The following is a 27,825-nucleotide window of genomic DNA, read 5'->3' on the forward strand; positions in this document are numbered from 1 at the left end:
TTTTGGTCTGTGAGTGAAGCTAGTGTGAGAAGCTCCATCAGCTACCTTTAGGATTTTAAAGGCCATGGTGAATTATGAGCTTAAGCCAGCATCTGCATAACTTGGTTTTTTGAATGAAAATGTAAACACAAAACATTTTGATTTTTCTTACAATGTTTGCTTCTTTCTTTTACTAGCTAAAAGAAATTCTCAAAATCCAAATTTCCTAAAGGCTGTATTTTTTTATTTTCTACAGTGCTGATAAAATCCAGATGGTGCTGGAACAATATGATGTTTTAAAAATACCAAAACAAAATAGATCTACTAATAACAAATATGAATCTGACTACACGTAGTCAACAATTTACAATGGACAACAAAAAATAGAATTTCACACTCTTGAGTATCAAAAATAATGACCAAATTTAAGATTAAATCTATATGAAGCAGCAAGTCAGTGCAAGTCAATAATAAACTACTTTTCGTTAGGGAAATAATTTATAATACAAGCAATAGAAGTAAGGTCCAAATTGATAGGGCAAAAAAGTCAACATGAAAGCCCTTCATGTTATGGTTAAATCAGTTATTTAATTTATTCTGATTGGAGCAGGAGCATGGACTTGCACAGGCATTCCCAGACATTGTGCCCTGGTTGCTATCAGTGCTCTGCTCAATGTAGTATCACTTGGTGGCAGCTCTAGTGTCACAAGGAGGACCTCTAGGGCTGCTGGGACAGCTCTCAGCTGGAGCTTAATCAGCCCCTAACATTCTTTAGCTTAAGTTAAGGTCATACTTAAGGAAGAGGGGGAAAATGTTCAGTGACTGTGGAATGCAATTTGTTTTAATAGCACAGTACCTTGAATGCTTTGGAGTGTAACATCACACAGAACAAAATCTGACTTAGCATTGTTTCCTTCTTGGTTTTGAAAAAGAGGTGTCATTTTTTAATAAAGAACTCCAGCTGAAGGAAGAGGTTTAATGACATAATTTTGCAAAAGGGAGGCTGACTCAGTGTTGCCACTAATGTAGCGTGAGCAGCATCAGCAAAATGCCAGCATAGGAAAGTCAATAAAGTCCATGAGAGTATCCTTACCCACACGGAAATAAAAAATAATTTAGTCATAGAAAATTACAAAGAGCTAGAATTTTCTTTAATTAAGTGCTAACAATTTGTGGAAGGGATAATCCTGTTGTTTGAGGCAAAGATTATATGGAGCAGTTGGTTATAAACACTTCCAAGTTTGCTGAGAGATATATCCAAAATGATTGTCCTTTCTATTGTTAAAATGTGAAATATACAACACAATTTTCATATAAGAAAACTATCAGTTCTAGATCACCTCCAAAAATAATCTATGCAGACCTAGTAGAAGTATTGTTTCAATAATATTTCCAATTAATAGAAACAGGAAAGAGAAATCCTCATATCTCTGTTATTTTCAATAACCACCTTACTCCAAGGGGAGGCCTGTACCATCATAAAGTCCCCTTCCCTTTAATGAACTATTAACAAAGAAGCAACAAGCTACACTTAAGTCCTGATGTGCCATAGGGTTCAGGTCAATGGTAATTTGTATAGCTTTCAATAAAGTGTGGAAAATTCTTACATCAAATAATGACATTCATAACCAGGGAAGAGAGGATATGGATCAATAAACAAGTGCTACACTTGGAATATTCTCCCTCATCAGAGGGGGAATTTGTAGTCCTTCCCATTACATGTGACATGCTCTGAACTAGGCAAATTGGACCTATTGTTGAACAAGCCAAAGTTTTTGAGTAATCTCGGAGGGTTTTTTATGTTTCTTCCTTCGTTTCTAAATAGCAAAATGCTGCTTCTTCATTGTTGCATTTAAAATACATCCTGTTATGCCTGCAGCTCTCTTTAGAGTGCAGGTTCAGCATACCATGTACTTTATTACTGAGCCATTCTTGCAGCTTTTGCTCAAAAAGAGTATGTGTGTGGGAGTAGCATAAACTGCATCTGGCTGTCTTTGTATTTCCACCATTATTGCTGCTGACTGGTAACAATGAAGAAGATGTACAACATTTGTAATACTGCTGTACAGGAGACTGAGAGATTAGCTTGGTGAACAACCTCTAATTTCAACAAAACCTTTAGGACCATGAAAAAGATCAGCAGTAGGCTGCATTTGTCTTGCAGTGCTAATATTTTGGTGTCGTATTTCATCAGAAATATAATTAAGAAGATTAATTTTCCTTTTCATTGGTTTTATAAAATATTATATCACCAAAGAACCTAAGTGAGTCCAGAAATGTGCAGCTGCTAACAAACAAACAATTCAAGCAGATCTAGGGTATGCTTCTTACCCTCATCCTCTCTCCTATCCTGCTGCCATAAATGTGTTGTGGATAAAAAGTTTCCAGATAACTCAAAATGGCAGAGGCTTTTATATTCTCAGCACTCTGGATCAGTTTATAGTGGAAATGCTTTTTCTGCATAGTACAAATATCTGAAGATGGCAAGGCCAGATAGCAAAAATCCCTGGTCATCTTTCAAAGTGTTAGCCTGCGTGGCCTTATAGCCCCTCCTTCCTGACTCTAGGCAGTTTCAGATTTATCTCGCTGCTATGCCCACCATGATCAGGTACTGCTGAAATTCAGACACAGTATGCAGCAAAACACTGAGGCAAGGTACCAGCCAACTTCAAAGAGCAAAATAGTTTATTTCCTGCAGCTGATGCTTTCCCCAGCTGGCTGCTACCTGCTCTCATCACTGTTTTCCCAGGCTGAACTGTCCATCCCTGGTCCTGTCCAAAGCTGACCTCATGCTGAAGTCAGCTGAGCTGGGCAGGGTGATGGAGAGGAAGATTCATCTGTGTTACTGAACCACATGTCACAGCACACAGCTAAAAGTTCATTTCCAGTTATTTCTGCTAATTGCTCTCCAGTGCATCATTGCATCATCATGGAGGCAGGCAACATTGTTCAGGAAAAACAGAGATTTGTCAGTCATTCGAAGTTGTACTTTATACATTTGTTGTACTGGCATTGTACTTTTATTTTTGTGACTCTGCATGCAAACTGTCTAAGATAAGTAACAACACTGTCAAGCTGTGGCACCTGTGTAAAACATACCTCCCTACCTCCATATCCAAAGACAAATAAGATTGCCTGCTCCAACAGTGAGTTAGACATTAAAATGCACATCCATTTTGTAGTGCAGAGCTGGATTTCCATACTGAATACTGTGTATATTTAATCAGCAGACTGTCATCAGGTTCTTGTATCATCTTATTATTGCTTCATTTTGCCTGATTGCATTTCTGATGATCAGAAAACACAGTGAAGCTAAGACTTCAGCTTATTGCAGGGACAACCAGTCCTTCAGGTGACTATAGGTTTGGTCATTGGGCCTGTTCCCTTTCTAATTCAAGAAAAGGACAAATTTTTAGAAAACTGTGGCACTGTTACTTGAAGGGGAAAAAACTATTCTTAGTCATGAGACAAACAATTTCTTCTTTGAAATGATTATCCACTTCTTTGAAATATTATCCATTTGTCTATGACTTTCTGAGAACGGTTAGGTAGTCTAGGTTTTCTTAGTCATTTCCAGTGTTGCCATCCACTCTGCAGCAGAGGACACATTCCAGTTGGACGCATTTAACACCATTGCAATAGCGCTAGAATGATCAAGCATCCAGCCTTTCTCTTTCGAGGGCGCGGTAAAGTGTGTTGATAAGGCAGCTTAACTGCTGAAGATTAGCACTTCAATGTGCAAAACTCAGAAGACTGAAAGGAATCGAGAATTTGCAGGACCATTCACTAAGACTGTAGCAACATAAAAAGGGGCAAATGTTAGGAGTGTGGGAAGAGGGTCCTGATGTTCTGTGTAGTAGGGATTTCAGTCAGTGAAGGCTGACAGGGTTCCGCTGTAGGAATAAAAGCAAAGGCAGAAGGAGTTATCTTCTTCATTATTGTCAGAGAAAATCTGCAGTAATGTTCCAGGAAAAGATGTCATGACAAAATGTGCCTTTCTCCATTTAGTTTATGTTTGGAACAGAAGTAACTACGGTGTTGACTTTGCCTAGGAATTAGATGTACAGAATTTAAGAAAACTGACCTGTTTTGGAGGCTGCTAGTTGTCAGCTGAAAAGGCTAGAAACATTGCAATATTAGCATGTAAAGTTTAAATGTTATTCTTTTTAATGATTATAGAAGCAGATTAGTGTAGTATTAGTTGTCAGCTTTTGATTCTCTTTTTCCTTTTCTGGTTAGTTTTGTGTAGTGCCCTTCTCATCACACTTTCTTGCCCCAGACACTAACAGTTCCTCAGTTCTTTCAAAATCCACCTTGTCTCTCTCCACATATTCATTATGAATGTCGGGTTTTTTGCAATGGCTGCAATCTATTCTAATCAGGCTTATTTTCCAATTTCTACTTTCTATGTAAATCCATGCAGGTGTTTCAAAAACATACTTTTCACTCTTTCTTTAACATACTTTTCACTCTTTCTCTATCACTAGATTTCCTCACAAGATCTACACAGGCCTATTGAAAGCCTTTGATTACATTCTCTTCATATTTTTTCTCTGCTGCAAGTCCCAGGTTCCCACCCCACTTAGTTTCTGCTAAAGCTCAATTTCTGCTAATTGCTCCTTAATTGCTGTCACTTTTACTTTAGTCCCCTCTCCTGTATCTCCCACAGTTGCCTATCTCCCTTATCAGACTCTTTTCCTAGGGTGATTCTGGCCCTAGTTTTTCCTGCAGGGCCAGGAGAGGTCTCTGCACATCAGCACCCATTATTGCTTGCATTTGGATAACATCACGGGCCAGATAAGAAATCACTACGTTGAATGAGATAAACTTACTAAAGGAAAGCCTGTCTGAAGTCTAGTTCTCAGTAAACACTTTGAATCCCTCTAAGAGCTATGGCCATAAAAAAACCTTCCAGCTCCTTCTTCCATCACAGTTGTGATCATTAATGGCAACAAATTATTTCTGTGTTATCTTTGCTTGAACTACTGGAATTTATAGTTATATTTATAACTCAATTTTTGCAAATACTACGAAGTTGAATAATCAGTGAAATACTCTGTGTATGGGTGTTTATGTGTAGATACTTAAACATTTCTGGGCTGTACATTTTGTGAACTGCCTACACAAACAATTTGACCAGCTCTACAGTACTTTCTTTTAACTATAGAGCCTAATGTGTTTAAACTGTTTCAGGACAACACTGCTTTATTCTCTGCAGACAACTTTATTCTTTGTCTTGTTTTTATTGTTCCACTGGTAGTGAATAAAAGCCTGCATCTGTTCCTCAGGAAGGACTTAATCCAAAGCTTATTGAATGCACTGGAAGAGTCTCCATTGGGCTTTGGATCAAGCTCTTTAGTTCACAAACAAATGCTTTTTGTGAGATTATGCTATTCAAGTATTGTATAGAAGAGTTACAGAGGTTCCCTATTTCTAAAATAATGACTGCTCTTTAAATCTTTTTTGCCGTTCTGTTGCAGGAACAATATGCAACTGTACACAATTGTTGAAGTCCCGTAGTCCATGTTTATCATGCCCCACCAGTTGATATAAATGTAGAACATGTAATGCTGTGGTAACAAGTAGTGCTATATTTATCTGGCTCTTCCTGTGGAAACAGTAATTCGAAAAATACATAGAGATACACTTACTGGCTTGAGGATGATCAGGCTCAATCAGGCAAGTGGGACATGGCAAGACATCTTTGAGGACTGCCTTATGTTTGTGTTATTGATGAAGCAGACTTGAAAGAGGCATTTGTAGCATAAAAGAGGGATACTACTGAATAGGATTTTTTTCTACCCTTAGGAAAAGAAGCAGACTGAAAGGAGTCACAAAGCTCACAGTAGGGGAAAGAAACAGGGGCTATTGTGGAAGAGGGTACAATGAGACAAAGATAAGGCAGGAGGAATCAAAGCAGAAACTCTAGCTGGAGCAACACTGTAAAGAACTTTAAGTGAAACTTTACAGTTCCAGATTTGCAGTGACTGCATTTTCTGTAAGTTGGGAGATCTATGAGTTGGTTATGCAGTGGCATTCCTGAAAGCTGCAATAAAATAGATTTTTTTTTCCCTACAATACCACAGGTACTGAATGCTTCTTTGGATTTCTTGTGAAGGGAAACTAACAGTTCCTGTGAATCAAAGAGAACATGATGCCAGTGAAACTTAGCTGGTTTTTCAATTGCAGAACAGGGTAACTTCTTGAGGTGGGTGTAGATGACAGAAACAATTACTACTAGGTATTACTCCTGGAACAGAATTGCTTGCAGTAAAACACAATATACTGTGTGGTAAGTGCTCACAGGGTTGCACAGTAGTTCGTAAGCTGATGGTGACTCAGACAGTTTATGAAGCCAATACTGAAACATTACTCACTCAAGGAGTCAAATCTAAGTCAATGAGATTACTCATGTATTGAGTGGCTGATAGAGATCTTGCCAAGCTATTCCACCACATAATAGATGTGTGTAAATGAGCCTGTTTGTCAGGTGAATAATTTCAGAAAGGATTTTTAAAGTTCATTCTATGTATGAGCTTTTTCTATTTAAACTCCCTAACCACAGCTGAGGTCCTATTATGTTTTGCCAGCTCCCACTAACCGGCAGTCCCTATCCTAAAACTCATTAGCTCATATAGACAAATAAGGGAAAGTGACTTGCCTTCAGTCACATCACAAGTCAACACCAATGACAGGAACAGAAGAGAGATCTCCAGTCAGTTCTCTATCAGCAGCTCCCTGCCTGTGTAATTCACAACATTTCATCTCTGCACTGAATATAAAGCATTTATGAATATGACCTCCAAACTTCCTCCAGCTCTTCTGCTAACCGACTGGTGGTTTTCTGCATGCATTAGCTTTATAAATGCACAGAGAATACACTGAAGTACTATTTTCATCTCATACACTTTACTGCAAGCTGGTGCTTTCCCTCATCTAGCCCATCTGCATATTTTTCTGCAGTTGGAGAAATAACCAGAACCACAAGAAAGGGAAAATTAATCTAATCACAAAATTTCTGACAGCCAGTCTAAGACACTTAAAAATCTGCATCCCAAGCAAAACTCATTTTTCATATTCAGTAGAATTCAGTGTGGAGGCTACCATATCAAGCATCACCTTTCAGGACTGCATTTAATTTAATAAGTGCTATAAAAGTCCCTGGCATATTCATCATCATTTCCACAGTATTTTCCTTCTTGTCTTTATTCTGCATTGCTCTCAGCATCTTTTAGTTTGTAGAGAACATGAATAGTGTGCAGACTGTAAACAGCAGCCTGAAAGAATGTCTAATAGGAAGAGATATATCCTCTTAGAATTACTCTCCATTTGAAGGTTCACTGCATAAAAATAAAATCTGCCTTACTGAAACCAGTCCCTCCTGTACTGACAGGGTCCCAAACCAAAACCTCTGAGTAACTCATCTGTCTCCTGGGTAAAGCAGGAGCAGCAGATACTGATACAGCTTCACTCTTTTATCTTCCTATTTCTCTCTCCTCTCCTCCAAACATCTTTGTCTTTCATTTCCTTCTCTTTATCTCCCCATCCTGAGCCACCTTGTGTCTCTTCCCCTTTCTAACTCCAGGCAGTCGTTGTTGGCAATGGCTCCATCCTCTTTCTGCCCATGGAAGAGCACACAACTGTACAGAGGCAAATTGTAAACTAGGTCAGTTTATATGGCAGAGATAAAAAGACCAGGAATAAGAGCCTTTTTGTATAGTAACAAGGTCTCACATAAGCACATGGCCCGGTTGTCAGAGATGTTGAACATCTGCTGTTACCACTGACTTCAGTGGCACTAGCCCCCATGTCCACAGGCTGCAGAAGTAGAAAAACATCCTCAGATCAGCAGTCCTCTGCACGCAGAAGTTCAGATACACAGTTGCAGTTCCCTGATGTTCTCCAATACTCCACATTAACCTCAGGATCTGTTTCTGTCAGTTTTTCCAACATGTTCAGGCACGGTCTTGGGACATAAATTGGGCAGTCATTGGAGGAGGAATGAGGTGATACTGGTGATAATACCTTTTCAGTTCACAAGCACATAAAGCAGGCTTGAAATAGAATGACAAGTGAGGAACTGTCATGCGAGTGTTAAAAATAACTATTTTTCTTGACAAATATGTGGTTAATGCAGCTATCATTATATTCTTCCATCTTTCAGAGTTTTTCAGACAATACCAACTGATCTTGCAATTTGTTATTTAGGTAAAGGTATTTTAATGTTATAGTAAAAATAAGGGAAGACTGCACTCTGGCAAAGATTAATTGCTTCTTCCCCCTACCTGAAGCTCTCTGTAATGCTGTAAAAAAATTACAGAGCATTAACAAACTGCATCAGGTTCATTTGTGATATTGCTTTACCTAATGGAAGAAAATCTGTGCTGCAGCCACACGCATCAGTCTAACCTTGTATGAGTCCAGAAAGCAGGAAAGGGACAGAAAGTGACTGTTGAAACATTAAGATACAGGGGTGTGAACCCGGGAAGAGGAGCTCTGAAATTCCCCCTTTGACAGTGTAACATTGTTGCTTTCCACAGATCTTTCTCCATAGTCCAGTCCTGCCAGTCTCCAAAACTTGGGGCCTGTAGAAAGTATGATAGTTGACAATGCTTATTTTAATTATGATTCTGAGGCCTGGAGGGGTCCTTTCTGCATGGTTCTGAAGGTTTCCACAAGCAAAATCCACTAATTTATTTCCCCTCCTCCCTTCAAATAACTGTCTTATTCTTTTCCTAGCAGCTGAAGTTCCTAAAAACCAAATAAAGGGTGTCATACCCGTGAAACATACAAAAGGATGCAATCCCCATGCTCCTTTTCCTCTTTTGTCCATATCCCCATATTGTCATTTGGATGGCATGCCAGGCCTGGGAGTACAGACTCATACGCCTGTATGGCAGGATGGTGGGCAGGATCAGCAGTGCATGCTCATGCACAGGTGCAGCTTTCCTTTGCTCCCTGCCTGGTCTCTGCATTTGGGCTGAATGAAGATGTACTGTGGTTCTAGCACTTTATCCTAGAAGGACAAAGGCTGGGAGTCCTGTCTTTGGGCAGATAGCTGCATTGCAGACATCTAGGAATGCCTGGGGACATTCCTAGATGGTGCAGCTGAAATACCCCTGCTCAGAGCTGATCTCTCTTCCTCCTCCCTGTGCCCCGTGCTGGTGGCAAGCAAATAATGTTCATTTAAAAGCCCATCTTTTGTCCAAAGAATTTCCAACAAAGGCAAAAAAAGAGAAAACAGATGGCTGCCAGTAGGGAGAATGGCAGACAAGTCTCTGGGTCAAGTTGACTTCGGTGGGGCTGTACCATACTCTTGTGTGCTTCCAGACACATATATTTGCAGAGAGGGTTGTGGCCACGCGTAGTTGATTATTAGGATAGCTTCTTACTTACATTAATAGCACCAGCTTACGGGTCTGCACTTACACATGTGTGAGTTAGTTTCCCTACACCTTTATCCTTATATATAGCTTATATATATAATTATCCTTATAAATAGCTTTTCTTATAAACCATTTTCATTATCACAGAACATTCAGGTAGCAACCATTCCTCTTTGTGAACATCTATGTCCTCGAGTTCCCAGCAGAGAATGCAGCAGCTGAATTACCAAGAGCAGCATGTAACCTCGCATTTAAAACGCTGGTGACTGAAGGGTGGAGGGTGGAAAATGTGACAGTAAACTTCAACATTGACTGGAGACCTAAAGGTTTGCAAATCTCATGCCTGCAGTGTCCAAATACAGAGATGCTAACTGGGTTAGAACTAAAGGACACTTAATGCAATCTATCTGAGAAGAGTCAACATTGCTGCTGTAAAGTCCTGCCTTAAACAAACCTTTTGGAGTTCTCTGAAAAGGTCAACAAAAACGTGGATAAGGGTGATCTAATTTCCATATCAGACCGAGGGTCTAAGAGGTTCTTGACAACGACTTTTAAGGAGACTAAGCAGAGAAAACAATAAGAGGGAAAGACCTGGTATAGCTCAGTAATTGCCTGAAAGATAAAATTCAAAGTACAGGAATAAATCACCAGTCCTCACAATGGAGGGAGGTAGTGGATGGTGTAAAGTTCTGCAAGGGTCAGTATTGCAACGTGTGCTGTTTCATGTACTCATGCCTTACCTGGGAATGGAGTCAAATATCAAAGTTCATCAAAATGCATTTATTTGGCCGTAGTAAGAGGAAAGATTGTGAAGAATTATACCTGGAAATTGTGAGACTGAGTGTTCAACAATAGAAATCCGGTATGGGTGAATGTAAAATAACATACATAGACAAATAGTCATTAAAAATGGTTGGCTGTGAGCTAGCATGAGTAAAATCTCAGAGTTATGACAGGCCATAGAAACATCAGCTCCTGTGCTCAGAAGTTCCTCATGATGTATTGTCAAGAAAAGACATCATTGTGCCAATGTATGAATTCATGGTTTGATCACATCTTAAATCCCGTGTATTTCCTCAACTCAGATTTAGATCAGGGTCATGCTCAAGAGTGCACCAAGAATGATAAGAGGTACAGAACAGTCTGTTGACAAAGATCCCCAAGAGAGCAATTTACAGCTCTTCAGCCAGGAAATATAATGATGTACAGAGATTACAGTGGAGATCTACAAACCCATGAGATCTACAAACCTCTAAAGAGAGGGTTAATTGTTCCCCATCTCCAGCTCAAAGAAAGGATTAGTTGTTCCTCATCTCTGGCACAGGAGATGAGGGGATAATTAAGTTTGTATCGAAACCAAAAATAAAAGTCAGAGCTACTTCACAGGAAGGATAGCAGATCAACGGTAATCCCTGCGAGCAGATTTGGGTTCAAGGCAACATCGAAGAAGCCCAGGACAGCAGAACGATCTCAAAAAAAAAAAAAAAAAAAAAAAAAAAAGGCGCCAAACCACACCAATAAAGAAAATCAAACCAAAACCAAACAAAAAGAGAGCAGCCCGAAACCCCCGGCTTGGAAACCCTCGGAGCTGGCGGCGGGGGCTCCCGCCCTGTGTGTGCACTCCCCGGAGCCGAGCCGCGGGGCCGCGCTCCTTTCCCTCTCGCTTCTCGACGGGCCTCGGCCCCCCGCTCCCGGCTCCCTCCCGCCCGCCGCGGGCACCGTAACAGGAGAGGCCCGCAGGCGGAGGTAACCCGAGTGCGGCAGGGCGGGGGCCGCGGGGGCGGTCGCGGAGGCTCCGCACGGAGCGCTTCTCCCCGCGGGCCGGGACGGGACGGGCGCGACGGGACGAGGCGGGGCGGGGCGGGACGAGGCGGGCGGCGGCTTTGCCCCGCTCTGTCGGCGTCGGCCAAGGGGGCGGGCGAGGAGGGAAGTGGGGGAGGAGGAAGAGGAGGGGGAAGAGGAGGAGGAAGGGGGACCCGACGTGCCGGGGCTGCTGCGCGCGGGGCTGGCAGCGCACGCCGCGAGCCGGAGGAGCGGGAGCGGTTTGGATCAGGTACCTCCGAGCGCCGGGATGCGCGCGTCCGCGCGGCGTCTGTCTGCCTGCGTGTCTGTGTGTCTGTCTGCCTGCCTCTGTGCGCGTGTGTGTGTGAGCGCGGCTCCCGGTGCGGCGGGAAGGGAGGCAGCGGCGGCTGCGGCTCCGGCGAGCTGGCCCTCGGCGGGTTGCGAGCGGGAGAGGGGAGAGGGGGACAGGCAGGGCGAGGCCGGGGAGGTGAGGGGGTGTCGGCAGAGGTGCGAGGAGGGGCAGGGGGAAAGCGAGGAGGGAATGTGGAATCGCGGGGAGGGAGCGAGCAGGAGAGGAAAGGCGAATGCAGATGCGCGGAGGGGAAGGGAAGAGGCCAGGAGGAGCGAGAGGATGCCGGAGGGGGACATTTCTGCCCTTGCCATCGGCAGCCCTGCGCGGTCCGCCCGCCAGCCCCCGGCGTGCACAGCCCGGGCCGGGGAGGCGCGGGCCGCCGGGAGCTGCGGGCCGGGGCGGGGGCCGCGTTCAGAAAGCCGGGTCTGTGCCGGCATCCCCCGATGTCCGCAGGCTGGGGGGCGGCTCTGCCCCCGCCTCGGCCGGGCCGGGGCCGCCGGGGGTCTCTGCTGCCCTCCCTGGGGCGCCCGCCGTGCGCGGGAAAGGGCCAGGTTGTGGGGACGGAGGGGCCGTGCCGAGGGGCTTCGGCGAGGTCCTGAGAAACCTGTGACGTAATTATTTTTTAATCAGCGTGTGTTTTTCATGGCGATCTCAAATTTTCCAGGACTCCCCTTTTTGAACAGAAAATCCCCTGTATCTTTGTTCCAAGTATTTCTATTTTTAGATTCCTCTGTAACAGCAAAGCGAGTTCATGAGTTTTAAATATTTTATTTCTTTTTTATTTGGTCTCTGCTGAGGACCACTGCAGTGTAAACTTCTGAAACGCTGGTATCTCTTTAAAAAAAAGTTACTGAAATTATTACTGAGGTGAGCAGGCCGGCAGCTATTGTATTGTATACCAGTGTTTGAGTTCCTGATAACATTAATCATTAGCCTTAAAGAGCATTCATCGTCCTACAGTTAGGTTTTTATCTGAAGATGAATTGCCTGTCAGGTCCCAGAAGATGTACATTAGGTGCAAGTACCAGCCTGCCAGTAGAAGAGATGGAGCATATTCCCCCAGTTGTGATTTTACCAATGAAATAAACATGTTTTTTATTATGAGTGGTGATTAGCAATTCAACATTGTAATGATGGTCTCTGATTCTAGCATTGTCTCATAGCTCTGGTAAGTCAATTTGTATTCATGCTGTGTAAGTGTTTTGCAGAGGTTTTGCCTATCTGGCAGGGATTTATTTCAATTTCACAATTACCTTTTCTGATCTCAGCAGCCTCAGGAACCCAAAGAAATTGTATATATACATCAGTATCTGTTATAGTTTGTGGCTTTTGTTTCCCTAAGAAACGCAAGTTACTTCATGTCTTTAGATCACAGTTTTTGTGTCTCTGTGCACAGCAGAAGTTACAATTGAAGTTGTGTTCATTTAAGTGTATTCATTGCAAGCATTTCTGGCCACTCAGTATTGAGTGATTTTTATCGATTTATCTTCATTTTGTGTTTGAATGCCAGTCCAATTGCTGCCCTGCCGTAGCCTCTGCCAAAGTAAGTTTTCAGAAATTTAAAAATGTTACATACAGATGCTAGCTTTTGACGACTGAAACCTTGTTTTTGTGTTAGTTTTCTTAGCTGTCCGAAGAGTACAAGTCCCAGGTGAGCTCTTAGGTAAATTAAGCCATATTTATAGGTATCTTGTAATAGTGCCAGTAAAAAATAGCTCTTGTGGCAACTGATGGTTATTTCCCTTCACTGTGGATGTGCAGCTTCTGTAGGAACGGATGTGTGCAGTCCTTTTAATTCACTCCAAACTCCTGTTGGCTTCAGCCCGAGTTTTAACTAAGTTAAGAATACAGGATCTTCGGACTGACAGCATGAAAAGTACAGCCAGCAGAATCCTCAGCAGTTTGATGTATACTTTGATCGTAAGATAATTTGATTCATGCCTGGTTTGTCTTGTCTAAACTGCAAAATTCACTTTTTGCTGTGGGAAACACCTGCTGATTTAGCAACTGCTATTGATACTCCATTTATAGCAAGACAAGAAGAGCTACATAAAGCATCCTCTAGAACTGTCCCTATTGTTACTATTCACAGTGTGATTTTTCTCTCGTTGATGTGCTGCTGTACTGATTCTCAGGCAGTCCTGACTTCAGCTGACGGGTAGTACATTTATGGTTGTGGTATAAAGACAGTTGTTCAAGCTGCCAAAATGGTCTTTCTGTCTTACTCCCACTCCCCTTTAAAAAATGAAAAACTGTGGCAGCTGTATCTCCTAGCAGGCTGTGCTGAAAGGGGCAGATCTTTGTTCTCTTGTGCACCCTGTTTCTTGGATTCCTAGAGTTCAACCTGAATTCCATGTCATTTTGATACAATTTTCACTGCTTGTCTCCCATTTTTATGCTGATTTTTTTTTTGTATTTGTTTCAATGCCAAAACTTCATGAAGGTTCCCTAGGAAATTCTGGATTCACAGTTCATTGAGGAAAAGTCTTCTCCAATACATCCACTCACTAAGACCAAGTCCATTGAAGTTGATGTGGATAGGCTTGGCATTCAAATTATGGTGGAAAAAAAAGTTGGCCTGTTAATTGATGATGATGCTGGCTTACCTAAATATTGTATTAGTCCTATAGAGGGATGTTCTTTAATTGACTGCTGACCTAGACCACTGGAATACATTTCTATAAAATTAATTTTAATTTTGAAATACAGCAACAGCACTGAAAGAATGTCAGCAGATGCAGTTACTTCTGTAATTTATGTTGCTTTCTTTGAGCCATATGCCAGAGTGCTGCTCTTTTTCTTCTACATCTCCAAAATTTTACATCTTATGTGCTTAAGTAATTGTAGGACTTTGGCGTGCATTGCTCCAGTAAATTAATATTTGAAGTTGAGCAAAGACCATACTCTGTGAACTCTCCTATCTGGGATTCTTCTGCTGCTAAGAATGTATTTCACAGTACAGCTTGATGGGGAGGGACCTGCCGAATGATTCTGCTGGTAGGTCTTCAGTGGGGAAGCGAGCCTTGCTGTCTTCCTCTTGGGGTAAGTCAGTTAGGGATAGTTTCCATCTCAGCCATGTGAAAATGTCAGATGTCCAGTCTTAGTTGGTAACATTAACTATCCTCATATTATACCAAATGGGAAAGATTTTACAGAGTCAGATTGGGAATTGTTTGAGTTTTTAAAAACCTGATGGTAACCTGTTGTCATAGTCATTGTAGTTGACTGCAGGAACCTAGATGCAGACCAAGATGGCACCTCAAGGTTCTTCCACTATTTTCTCTCATCAGTTAAAAGTCTGGTTATTCAGTACTGAAATATGTACAAACCTTTAAAAAATACACGTTGTACACAATAACTTCGAGAGACCACAAGTATATCTCACTCCATCCTGAAAACCAAGAGTGAATCATCAGTACTGAAGTTTTTCACCTGTAAAACAGAATTCTTGTTTCTCCTTTTTTTCCCTCTACATTGGATAATCTTCAGGGCTTTTCTGCAGTTTTTGCTCAAACACGCTTTGTTGAAACTGAAATTTCAGCTGCCACTGCAGGCTGGTTTCCAAGTAATTGAATTCATAGTGCTTGGCTTTTCTGGTATTGTGACAGAATTAACACAGAAGAGGATACTTTTTTCATATCAAAATTCTGGGTTATCAGCACAACTTGTTGTTATTTTTGGTGGTGAATAACCTTAATTAATCCATTATCACGGGAAATCATGGCATCCCTTAGTTTAAAAATATATCACTTTATTTAAGTTTATAATTAATGAGAGTTCAGAGTTCACTTTTTGTTTCTTTGTTGATGGTAAGATACTGGATTTCCAGGAGAAAGGAGAACTGTATCTTCAGAATAATTCCTCAGAAATGTTATTAAAATACTGTGTTGTAACAAGACTCAAGCATTGCATTGCTTAATGTGAGACTAACATGCAGTGTAGCATGTAAGTGAGAGTTTTCCCGAGGTATTTTACTAGCAGAGAATGATGTATTTGATCTCTTATTAATAACAGAGAAAAACAATATTGTATTTAAAATAAATCAGATTTTCTCCAAAACATATCTATATCTATTAGAAAGGTTAGGAATATAGCTTTAAAAGATGTGCACAAGCTCTATGGAAAACTTTGGTGTGTGCTACTGAAGCTTGAAAGTGTATCCTGTTCATTTTGGAATTTTCTTTCCGTCTTTACCTCATTGACTAAAGTGATGAATCATGATCCAGGGGAAAAGAGTGCTTCCAAAGCTCTGGAATTTTTTTCATCAGAATCTGATTCCACTGATTTTTTGGGGGGCTCTGGGCATCATAATTTTCCAATTCTCCAGTGTTTCTGGCTTTAAAAGGGAAAAAAGAGCAGAAAACTCTGTCTATAAATTACTAAATTCACATCACCGTATGTACTTCAGAAGGGAAGCAGTCTCAGCTTTATTCTACACATATTTGTGTTGCTTTATGTAACATCTGTTTGTATAATTTATGCATGGGTCGGGAGAAGTTTTTAAGGGTGTAGTGCATGTAGTACTGGCAGGGAAGGATGGCTTATATCAGTCTCATTTACTCACTTTCTAGCTGCTAAGGTTGACCACTTTAACAAAATAGAAAAAAAAAGTCTCCTCTCATGGTAATTTTAAAATACCTTTAAACTGGTGACACATGAGGATTATACTCAACTAAACACACACACACACCCCCACACCCCCCAAACAAACAAGCAAACAAAACCAACCAAGCAGATAAATAAACACCACCAAACCCACAAACACCACTGCTTCAATCACTGAGTAACTGAGTAGGTATGACTGTTGACTGGGCCTGGGTACAAATGCACCTGAGGACACAGGCAGCTTCTTTCCTAACAGTTCTTCTTCAGGACTGGTAACTTGACAACAGGGATGCTATTTTTTAACCATTAAACCCAAGAATTCAAGTGGACATCTTATGCCTCATTGTCTAGGGCAGCGACACCAGCATTGTTTGAGTTGAGCTTAGTGATAGCCATTTTTTCCCCAGCACTCCAGGGAAAAATACAGCTCCGTCTGTATACGTGCTAGGAGTGCCCTATTTCTGTGTCTCATTAAATGTGGAGCAAGTTTAGTAGTGCCAGTTGAGAAGAATTCACTAACAGAACTGCTAATATACAAATCAGATCCACCCATCTTTGAGAAGGCTTTACTTTTAAGAAGTTATGTTTTGGTTTGTTTTGTTTTTTTTTTTTCAAATTGCTCTTCTAGGGCAAGTTTCAGGAAGATGACGGACCAGAAATAGAAATCACATGAAATGTGCACCTACATTAGCATCCTGCACCAAACTCTACTGGCTAATTAAACAGATGTACATAAAGCTTGCAGAAGCGAAGAAGTAAAGATTGTTTTTGTTAAAGTTGGTGAGTGGATTTGTACAGACCTTTTGTCTCTCTAATTCTGTTCTATTAGGAGTGTATCACTGTACTTCTGTAGCCTTGTAAGGAAGACAGTGTGAAGCCAATCTCAAACCTTTAAATATTTTCCTATCAGCTTTCTTCAGAAATAGGTCATTTATTTCCAATTTTAGAGTTCCCTATTAGCTGCTACCCTGCCCCAAGAGTGAGCATAAGAAGAGGTTTTTGCTGGCAATGCTCTGGAGAACCCACATGCTGGTGTGGGAACTACTATCAATAAACCCACAGAGCCATTTAACCTGATTTTAAAACTAAGTTTATGCAAGGTGAACAGACTATTGTGGCTTGTGCCGTGGTTTGATATTCCGACTGCCCCAGTGTTTTCGAGACATGATTTACTAGCACAGCTTGCTCGCACTTAGGAGAGGATGACTATGGCCAAAATATCAAGGAAGGTCTGGATGACCAGGTGCATTAGTAGGAAATGTAGCCATGAGAGTTCAAACACATTCAGGCCTCAATACCATGTTGTTTTCACTGCTCACGATGTGTGGCTGAGAAGAGGACACACCAGAGCGTGTTCCCAGCAGCATTGTTCTGGTATGGCTTGGCAGAGCAGAGACTAATCCAGTTCTTCATTGTTCCTTGCTGCTGGTTGCAATCATTAAAAAGATAAAGTGAGCCTAAGTTATGGTCTGGCTTTTCCATTTGCTTGCATATTTTCAGTATTTTCATAGAGTTATGTATTCATTTGGGTTAGAAAGGCCCTTTAGAGCAACAGTGGTTAAACTGTTTATGACAGTTCTGTATTTTTCTGTTGTGAAAGCAGTGGATATACTGAACACACTGGTCAGCGTATCACTGGAAACTGTCTTAATCAAACCAACCATTTTGACCATTTAGTTGGATCTAAAGAGTAGCACAAAAGAACCTGTGCTAGCTTTAGATGCTGTTCTTTGATTTGATAGGAACCTGAGCCTGTTCTGCATCTGTTTGGTGTTCCCAGTCTCCACAACACTTTCCTACATTATAACGTGTACTTTCACTTACAGTCTTCTGTTTCAATTCCTGGCTTTGTTTAATTTAAAAATGTCAAACACAGGCATATTAGCTTCCTCTTACATTATTGCCAATGAAAGCTTGTTCCTTCTCTCTGATTCTCAAATCCGTATGAGTCCCCTCTGAATCTCTGGTGAACAGCAGCTCTGAGGAAGGAGAGCAGCAGCCATACTTTTGGAGATTTCTTTAAAATTTAAAATGTGTTTTAAAAGAGGAACCAACATAGACTGAAGAACTACCTATTCACTTTCTGAAAACGAGACCTTTTAACAGCATTTTTAATGGGCACCCTGAACAGCCCTGTCCTGTTGCCTGTTGGGCTTGCTGGAGTTATACATTTGCAAGGCCCAGGTTTAGGCTCATTTTGATGTATAAAATGTGCTTATCAACTTGGTTAATCAGAACAGGAGTGGCATAGCAGGGCAGCTCAGAGTGTGTACTGACGGACTTCTAGGGAATAATTCTCGCTTCAAATTAAAAATACCTTTTAATTAGTTGACATTTTTGGCATTTTGGGGTATATTTTAAGCCTTAAACTTCTTGAAAAAACTTCTTCCGTCTAATTAACTTGGAGACAGCTCAGGTAATTCTGCAATTGCTGAGAGGATCACCCTTAGGGGAGAAAAATCATATTTGGAGTTGTTACTGGAAAGCTGACAACAGCTACTAGCATATTTAGACAGTCTGAAGTCAGTTTGTGATAAGATCAGCACATAAGCAGGACTCCCCAGAATTTAGGTTTGAGTAGCAGTTAATTCCACTGACTTTTTGCTTATGTCTTGGGGCCGGGTGCTGGTGGTTGACAGTAGAGTTGGATTCCAGATAATATTTGGTGACTGAGCCAAACTAGCTCGGTCTTTCAGAATGAAGTGTGCTGAAGAGACTACAATAGAGTTAATGTTTCTAGTGGGGAAGTTCCTTGCTCTTGTCTTTTTGTCAGATGTCAATATCAAATGAACTTCTGCTCTCAGTACAATGTTTTTAGGCTGTTCTGCCTGTTATTCACTCCCCAGGCTTCTCCATTATTCAGGGGTTTCATCTGCATAGCAGCAGCAATTCAACAGCAAAATTGCTTTTTTCTTCTCTGGTTCTAGTCGGATGTGTGGAAAACTCAGAAGTTTGGCTGTCACATATGCCTTGCCTCCTGTTCTTGTTGACTCTGGCAAGTCTGTGTTTCTTGGCTTGTCTGAAGAGGGGATGTGACTTTGCTGTGGCGAGCTGGATAGGGTTTGTATTAAAGTGTGTCCTGCTGGAAACCTGTTTTCTTTCTGGAATAAAAGGATGATAGGACTGTTCTCTTGCATGCTCCAAGACTCTGTATTATCCAAGCTTCCTGAAGAGAAATCAAGCCAACTCCATAAGTTCTTGGCAGAATGAACTGTCAAAAAGGGACTTACCAACGGGATATTACCAACTGATCGCCTGGGGTGTAGATCCTTGGGGGCAGAGGAGCACGTACATGGTATTTCTAAGCATTCCTGTTCCCATGCCTTTGGGATGTGTTTCTGCAGGAAGGAAAATGAAAGTGGAATCCTGCAGGTGCAGATGGTAACATATGATTGTGTCCATCATCATGTTAGATACTGGTAAAAAACCCAGAGGCAAAAAAGAAGAAAAGAATACCTAAGTTTTGTCATATCAACTGCTCAATTTGTATTAAAAAGGATGGTAAGTGTGAAAGAAAGAGAGTGAGAGGAAGTTACTTATGCCAGTATTCGGTAAATTGAGAGCAAATTTGCATTTAAAGCTATGGCAGAATTACATTGGCCAGAAGTGTTCATTTGCAGATGCATTTGGATCTGAAATAATTAGAGACTAAAGTGCTTCTGCAAGTGTAACCTATGCCGTCTTTTCCTCTGTGTCGGCCTGTGACATATGGACAATACTCATGCTACAGTGCACAACCTCTGGGCAACAGCAGAGTGGGCTCAGGTTGAGCCCCACTCAGTTTTGTGTGAAGAGCTGGTTCTTCAGTGTTCCACTCGTAGCAGATGCTGACACTTCTGCAGAAAATGTGAAACACCAGGCCATGGTTCACAGCTCACACCTTGTTTTTTGAGGGTTTGTGTCTTTGAAGCACAGATGCAACTGCTGATCCAAACTGGGAGAGTCAACAGTAAACATCTGAACACCAAAATGCCAAGTTACCTCTGCAAGTACCTCTACATCTCTTTGGCTGTGCATTCTTAAGTGGCAAGGACTTGTAAGTTTATTATAGGTGTAGCAGCAGGACACAGTGGTATTTGATGGATGGGGACTGACTCTGTACTTAAAAGGCATATATATGTGTGGGTGTTTTGCCGAATATCCCATTGGCATCAGTCATCTGTCAGAGTGCAGCTGCAGTGGGAAATGCATCATACCATTTAAATTATCTTTCTAGCTGCTGGATCTAATGAATAATTTCCTTTGGAGGCAACAGGGAGGGGAAGAAATGAAAAAAGGAGACGCTGAAGGGCTTACAGTTTTTATTGTGGCAAATGAGAGTTTGAATTAGTGTGCCTGACTTTTTTAAAGACAAAAAGGGGACCCAGCTTCACAGCAGGACTTCACTTTGCCAGGCATGATGCCAAGATTTTATAGTGACGACTATTTCATTCCTCAAGAACACAGCTATGGGCTCCAGCAACAATGGACCTCCATTGTGGAGAGTCATGCTCACAAAATTTCTCAGGTTCCTCCTAGTCAGGCAGGAACTCAGGCTGGACAGTATGGAAAAAAGCCTCTGCTGCTCTGTTGCAGCAGTTGCCTTCAGTTAATTCATGCTGAACAATATTTGAAATTTCCAAGTTAATTTTTATTTACTTTGATATTGTGGGCTTGATATGGAGCTTAGCATAGATGATAGGAAAAATATTGCAAGAGACTAAAACCAAATTTTTCTCTCCTGCAGCTTTCAGGAATTAATAAAATTCTCTTTTACTTAACTATACAGCAGCTTCACTGATAACAAGTTCGGGCTTACTAACTAACTTTTTAAAAAATCTTTAAAGTTTTAAAACATTTTGTGGGCTGCACAGTTTAAAACAAACAAAAATATTTGGATTCAGAGTGTGTGAAGACCAGAGTCAGAAAAAATGACTGCTCAGGGTCGTTTCTTGTTCAGATGCTGAGGCTTATAGCGTTCTCTGAAATAAGCTATCCCTCCTCCAAACCCAAATCCTTCAAACCCAAGGCCCAAGCTTTCAATTAATGCAAATGGACATAGATTGACAGGAGAAGACCCTATGATTTTCCTCTGTGCTAACAAACACAAATAACAGAGAAATATGTTACTAGTCTCTCTCAGTATTTCCTGCAGTCTGTGATGGTGTTGTCAGAGTTTCTTTGGTTTGGCTGTTAAAAGGATAAAAGGAAAAAAAAAAAAAAAAAAAAAAAAAAAAAAAAAAAAAAAAAAATTAGCTGTCCTAGGAGTCGCAGGGCTGCAGGGCTGGATCCTGGTTCTCCTGAGACCTGTGATGGGAAGGAGATGGTGGGTAATGTCATTGCCCTGTAGCAGGCAGCTCTGCTCAGGGAACTGACCAAGCAAGTCAGCTTTTCCAGGGAATGGTGTTGGCTCAGACCCTTGTTCTGCGGGAAGGGGCAACTCTTGTGTTTTCTAATCTGGCTTGCCTTTGCAATGTCTGTTTCGCTTCCGAATTTCTGGGCTTTTGTTCTGCAGGGCAACCTGTGTCTTCCCTCCACCTTTAGGCTGTTGTTTGCTTCTTTTTTGGTGTTACATGAGGGGGGTTTTTAGTCACTGGGTGTCGAGAGTCTAAATAAGAGTAAAGTGTAGATATCCTAACTCCTTCCCAGCTCTGGTCACTGATTTGGGTGAGGCTGAGAGGAGGATTGAGTCGTTTTCTTCAGGGAAGAGAAAGATTCGGTCCTTCTCACCACGACAGTCCTTCAGTCTGATTCACTGTTCACATTCTACCTTGGGCAGCTTGACTGAGTTACATTCTTGCTCCTAAGATACTGTCTACATTTACAAAGGCCTTCCTGGAATGCAGTTACCAGGCAAGCCTTTTCACTTTGCTGGTACTCTCCTGAATCTGCATTTTCAGCATCAGATAGGTACACGTGGTATGCATAATCGTGGTATGCATAATCGTCCTCCAGAACAGGAAGCCTAGAGGGGACCTTGAAGGCTACATCTTATGCTGGTCTCCTCCCAAAGTGCTGCTTCCCCTTTCCGAAGGACAGACCAGGAGCAGTGGCCTGGTTTTGAGGAGTAAAGCCCCAGGGTGCTATCTGACATGAGCTTATACAGGGGTTGATTTAAACAGCCAAAAAGCACAATTCATTCCTGCCTTTCTGCTTTCTTCTAGAATATAACCTTCTCAAACAGCTGTGTGTTACTGCATTGCTGTTGATTCTTTCAAAGAAAGATGAGAGCTTTCCATGGAAGAGCAGCAGTTGGCTTGTACTCCATCAGTAGAAATTATCAGGAGAAGCTGCATCAGAAATAGCTTTTCACTAGAGAAAATCTAGAAAACCTCTTGAAGAAATTACTAAGATTAAAGGTTTAATTTTGCTCTTAAATTCTTGTTTCCTTGCCGGTTGCAGTATTGTTGCTGCAGACCAAGCACTTTATTCACAGGACCTTTAAACAAACAGAACTGAAAAGGTATTTATGAACTCCAGTTAGCCCCAGCATAAAAGTGGGAATGCTGCCCATGTGCTGTTATTTTCTTCCTTGTGGTGCTCTGGTTGTGTTTATACATTGCTTGGATGTTCTGTGAACATTGTGGGATCTTCTACTGAGATTGGTGGGATTTCTGATTTCTTATGTGATCACAGCTTTTGCCTGTCGTTTGTCTTGTTTTCTTTATAAGATTAAGTCAACTTTCTGTGATTAAACTCATTGCATAGAAGGAAAAAATGTGAGATGTTTCCTGCAAACAATTGATGACAAACTCATTGTACTGAGCTTGCTGAAAAGGAACTTTTTTTTTGGAAGGTGAGAATAAAGGAATTTCCTCCTCCACCCTTCTGTTGTTCAGCTGTAAACTGATATTGTTGAGAGGGGAAAAAGTTGCTCTAGTTTTCCTCAGGATATGATTGTGTGATCTTAGTGAAAACTTTTAAAGATACAACTATCCCTCTAAAGGTTTTGGTTTCGTGCAGAATTGAAAAATTAGTTCCTGATTTGTTTCTAATTTAAAGGAGAGTCAGTTCAGTTAACTTTCACGAAAGAAATCTCTTTCTGAAGGTTCAGAGATTCCCCAGGTTAACATTACAGCTTTTTAAGGGTAGTAATGGGAGAGGATATATTCCATTTTTGTGTTTATCAGGCAGGATGCCTAAACTAGGTTTGACATTACCCTCTTTTAGTTTGTGTTGAAGTAATTTTTATTGAAATACTTGTTCAGCATCATGGTGTGAGTCCTGTGATGTCCTGTGCATGTATTTTACTCTATCAGACTGTAAGTAGGGCCACCATCCCACCTTTTCTTGATTCCATGGGCTCTCCAGTAGACACAAGCTATTGCAGCAATGCAGATCCTAAGCTCTTGTTCTGCCGTTTCACTGAAAACTCAAATTGTCTTTAATTTATTTCCCTGATGGTCTAGTTCCTGTTACCATTCAAGTGAAAGAGCAGGGATAGATTAATGCTGCTCTGAATATTATTAATAGTTCATCGTTCCATTCCTAATTAAGATTGGAAATTGGATTTAAGTAATTATATAAACCAGTTATAAGGTACAGTTTCTGTCCCAAAATCTAAAGTAGACAAAACAGAGAATAAAGACAGCACATAGAGCTCATTGCTCTGTAGATAGCATTGCTACTGATAATCTCCATGGAGCTCACAAGTACTAGCAAGGAACAAAATTAACTTGACTCTGCATAGTAGTTCTAGTAAAATTCAAGCCTAAAACATTTTCAGTGGTTGTGATTGACAGGCTGAAGTTTCTAGAAGTCTCAGTTTAACTCGAGGTAACAAGTCACCTCCTGCTCCATGCATGAAGAGCAGAACGATGAAAAATGTGGGGTAGATCCTTAACTGCTGCCTCCTAGGTTAACTCTTACTTTTGTGGCTATACTTTTAAAAGTCAACTGTATCCCTGCCTGCAGGACCAGCCAGTCCCATAAGATGAAAGTAGCCTTCAAAGGTTTGCAGCTTTTTGTTTTTTCTTACTGCAGCACGGGAAGATCAAGTATACTGCTTATTGCTTATTCAGGCTTCAGCACTGGTAGAATTAGGTATTCCTTGTCTCCTGGTGGAGCAGGTATTCAAGTTTTAAACATGGAGCCTTTTGGATGGTTCTGGACTTGTATTATTCTACCCTGAAACTGTCACAAGATGAAGCCTGGGAAATGGTTGAAGAGCAACAGTGAGGCAGAGGCAGGGTGAAAGGAAGCTCTTATGGTCTGAGGCTGGGTTGATGTCAGGAAGAATAATTGTTTTGTACTCTTAATTGCTAGCTTTACTCATGCAGCCTGAGTTGACATGGGTGGGGAGAATGTGGTGTGCCATATCTGCACTGACTCATGGGACAGTAGTCACCTGTCCCCTCAATTATTTTTGACTTACCGTGAAAGACTCAAGGATGACATAAGCAGGGAGAGTGAGATCCAAAGCCCTTCATTTTGTCAGCTCTGTCACCAAATGTAGTGATAATCAAAGCAAAATGGGAATTCCAAGGTTTTCTTCTAATTTAAGTGAAACTGTGGTAGGGCAGGCTTTCACATGAGGCACTTGGATAGCAAATGCCTCTCTAGAGGCACATGGATAGCAAATGGCTTAACACTGTCTTGTACTTGGTTCTTAGGCTTCCCTAAAGCATGTCTGTTGTCTACCAGGTGCTGTGATCTGTTGAAGAGGAGTTTAAAGAAATACGGCACATTAAGTTCAAGGTGTTGGTTTTACTATAGAAGTTGTAGGACATCACTTGGATCTTGCAAAAATATGAACATGTGCAAGTAGAAACAACCAAAAATCAGCCTTCTGTGTATATACTGTTTTCTCAAATTGGTGTATTTGAGTCACCTTATTTGTATGTGTTGTGGTTTAACCTTAGCCAGCAATCAGGCACCAGGCAGCCACTCACTCGTGCCCCCACCAACAGGGCTGAGGAGAGAATTGAAAGAGTAAGAGCTGGAAAACTCATGGGTTGAAGTCAGAACCATCCAGTAAAAGAAAGCAAAAGCCACACACACAGGCAAAGCAAAACAAAATAAAGAATTATTTTACTGTCTCCTGTCACAGCTACAGCTGGTCTGTAAGCTGAGCAGCTAAAATTGGCCATAACAGACCCCAGCTCCCAGCCTAATTCATTAGAGAATAGAAGATATAAAGTCCCAGGATAACGCAATGATAGGCTGGATTTGAACTCGAACCAGGGGTCCCCAGCCAATCCCATTCAATCCTGAATGCAAACCCCTAAATAGCCAGTGAGCTGGGCAGTGTTGAGACCTCCACCAATCAGGTGTGCAAGCGCAGGAATTTGGAACCGCCTATAAAAGGTGTGTGTGGGGAGGGTCTATCTATAAGTGTTGGCTGTTCCTGTATGATCAGTGGGTTCAGTCATGCTCCTGTGTCCAAAACTGCTACAAATGGAACAGTTTCCCATGGCAGGCAGGTGTCCAGCCATCTCCAGGAGAGGAGAGCCCCATTATGCATAACAATTACTACGACAGACAAACATATCACTCCAAATACTCCCCTCCCTCCTCCATCTTCCTCCCAGCTTTTTGTACTGAGCATGCTGTCACATGGTCTGGACTATCCCTTTGGTCTGGTGGGGTCACCTGTCCCAGCTGTGTCTCCTCCCAACCTCTCATGCTCTTTCAGCTTCCTCACCAGTGTGGAAGTACAAACAGCAGAAAAGGCCTTGGCTCTGTGTAACTCCAGCTCGGCAATAACAAAAACATCTCTGTATTATCAACCTTGTGTTCAGCACAAGTACAAAATACAGCCCCATACCAGCCACTGTGAGGAAAGTTAATTTTGCCCCAGCCAAATGCAGCACAACAATTCAACTAAAATAGACTGTGTACTGAAACAAGGAGATTTTGAGGCTGAATCAGACTCAGAAGAATTAGTGAGAACAAGTTGGAAGGGGTTCCTGTAGATTGAGAGTTATTTAATTTCAAAGTAAGTTCCCTGTAATTTCCTTATTAGAGGCTAATTATCACAAAATGTGCATGGCTTCTGGCTCCTTCCCACACATATGACTTATGTGTCAACTCATCTTGATAAAGCGGGCTGCATGAGGCAGATTTGTAAAGGAGTGTCCATATCAATGCAACTCTCTTCATACAGCTGTGTGTATACAACTCAATATTTTAATGCGTCCTGTTGAGTACCAATGGTTCTTTTTAATTGAAGGAATGCAGATGAGTATTTTTTATTTGAAAGCATGTGTGCATGGTACACCATTTTGTTGGGTCTTCAGAAAACTCATGTAGTTGGAAAAGGTTATATATGCCAAATACTTTGGTTATCAGCATCTATGGTTGCCTCAATTTAATACTCATTTCAATGTATTCTTAAAAGCCTGATTCATACGAAAGAAGAGTTGCCTAACTAACTGTGTCGGTTGAACGTTATACTCTGGAATAGTTCCCAACAGTCTTGACAGGCAGTGAAGTTTATGCAAGAACAGTAAGCCAACAAGAACAGTTTTCTGTTGATTTCAGTTTGATTTCATTTTAATTGCCATTTCCCTACAGATGGCATGACTGATTTAAGGTAAGAAGCTGAAGCTGATGAGGGAGGATGGAAGTCTAACATCTGATTAGGACCACTCTGCTTTTGATCAGTCTGCTGGTACTCTGGATCAAAAATAAGGCTGACCAAGTTTATAGGAAGAATATAAAGCCAAGAGAAAGTGTTGTGTTATACAACCCTTAGGTTTTTAAGTCAATTAAGACACCTCACTTGAAAATTTCTGAAATTTCCCTGGTGATGCATAACTGCAGTACTATTGAACATACAGGGGAAAAAATCTTAAAGGTTGACATCTGCCAGCAGAAATTAAATGGAAAATATGTGGGACAGCACTGCACAAGTGATTGAAAATCCCTGGGGCACAGCAGTGAATAACACCACTTTGAATCAGTAAGGGGTTGTAAACATGCAGCTCTGGCAGTTAGCTTGATTAGGGGAAGAAGGCAGTGATGGAGAGGATTCTACTCAAATACAGTTTCACTTGCCTGGAAACTTAAGGCTTTTTAGCTGCAACTTCAAATCCTATTAGATTTAATCCTCAGCTGTTTGGAAATTTCACCCATTGTCATGCACACATTTTCCACCTTGCAATCTTACTAGCCCTTGATACCTCCATTACATGTCAGTAGTTCTTCACAATGTTTCCAGATGGAAATTCTCCTTGAAATCAGATCTGAGTTTGTGGTCACTTGAATTTCAAATTGTTCTTCCTAGTTCAGTTGGTAAAGAATATCATGGTCAGAATACATATGTAATAAAACCTCAATTTGACCTGGTCACCATTAACTTGGAATCCTTCTATTGGGGTAATGATCTTCTGTTGCTCATTTCTACACCAGTTTCCCATTGTATACACCCTACAGCTTCACGTGGCAGCATTTTTGTTGTTGATATAAGTCAAATCTGTTAGTGCTGCTGTAAGGCTAATATACTCTTTGCTTAGACAGCTAATTAGCATGACTAGCAAGCTGCCTGAGGTCTCTGAGTGAATTAACTCTCCTACACACACTGCTCAAAACTAGAGCATCACTGAAAAGGCAGCATAGGGATAGACATGAACAACTGGCTGACAGAAAGAGAAGGTCTAGGAGAAAGGCACTGGCAGAAAAGAGGCATGTTCTTGTTCAAGTTCATTTTGAAAGTTTGCTTTCTTACTGTTGGCTCTTGCTCTGCAGAAGGCAGGAAATATCGTCTTGGCTGAGGTCATTCTTCTCTAGGCTTCTGTGCAC

The 27,825-nt window shown here is 41.4% G+C and overlaps 1 protein-coding gene across 8 annotated transcripts in view; it reads left to right on the forward strand.

The window, feature by feature from the left end:
* The window catches only part of PALM2AKAP2 (PALM2 and AKAP2 fusion), a 268,242-nt gene that overhangs the window by 162,448 nt on the left and 77,969 nt on the right, over nt 1-27,825 (forward strand). The window contains exon 1 of one of the 8 annotated variants that reach the window (XM_063423829.1): nt 11,190-11,418. The exons of the other annotated variants lie outside the window; for them this stretch is intronic. The gene's annotated coding sequence lies outside the window, so the exon portion shown is untranslated. Of the gene's footprint in view, nt 1-11,189; nt 11,419-27,825 lie in introns of those variants that run through there. 8 annotated transcript variants of the gene reach the window in all.

Source organism: Prinia subflava, chromosome Z (genome assembly GCF_021018805.1).
Source record: "Prinia subflava isolate CZ2003 ecotype Zambia chromosome Z, Cam_Psub_1.2, whole genome shotgun sequence".
NCBI classification, from domain to species: domain Eukaryota; kingdom Metazoa; phylum Chordata; class Aves; order Passeriformes; family Cisticolidae; genus Prinia; species Prinia subflava.